Source organism: Frankliniella occidentalis, unplaced genomic scaffold, assembly GCF_000697945.3.
Source record: "Frankliniella occidentalis isolate FOCC.00 unplaced genomic scaffold, Focc_3.1 Scaffold69, whole genome shotgun sequence".
Taxonomy (NCBI): Eukaryota; Metazoa; Arthropoda; class Insecta; order Thysanoptera; family Thripidae; genus Frankliniella; species Frankliniella occidentalis.
The window spans coordinates 786,253-786,894 of record NW_026267199.1 but is presented as its reverse complement, the minus strand read 5'-3'; positions in this window follow the sequence as shown (position 1 = coordinate 786,894).

Below are 642 nucleotides of genomic sequence, written 5' to 3'. Positions count from 1 at the left end.
ATTCTTGCGTATTTTCTTTTTTGAGCTACCAGTACGCACTTCTCTCCGATGCGAGACGCGCTTATCCTGCTCATCCTTATCTGAGGGCTCCTCCGTGGTCGCACGCTGCTTGCATTCGGGCTTTCTGCGGCAAATCCACTAGCGCCTTGTCCGTGCCTTGTTGGATGAGTGTGTGCTGTAGAGGTAGCCTTTGTAGGAGAGGATGCGGCCCCCCTCTCACTCGGTATTAATTTCCCTAGATTTTGCTCCATAATGCCAAAAGATGCAAAAAGATTGTGTGAAAACACTGCACTATAATTTCACAGGCAAAGCTTTTCGATTGTTGTAGAATGGGGATACCCCTCACACCTGCTCCCCTCCGGCCCTCCTCGAACAGGCAATATCCCTTGCATTTGAAATCTATTTCTGGGTGAATTATTTAGGCCTGGGTGAGATGAATTCGAGGGTGAACGGACCTTGGGTGAATATTAGGGGGTGAAAAGACCCTGGGTGAATGGACTTTCGGTCAATCGCGTGTTGGGTGAAAGACGTCTGGGTGAATGGGCCGTGCCCCGCACGCAACCACCATCACCACATCCCGCCGAGCAGCAGCCCCGCAGCATCGCTGATAGCAGGATCAAGCTCCGTAAACAGTTACGCTAG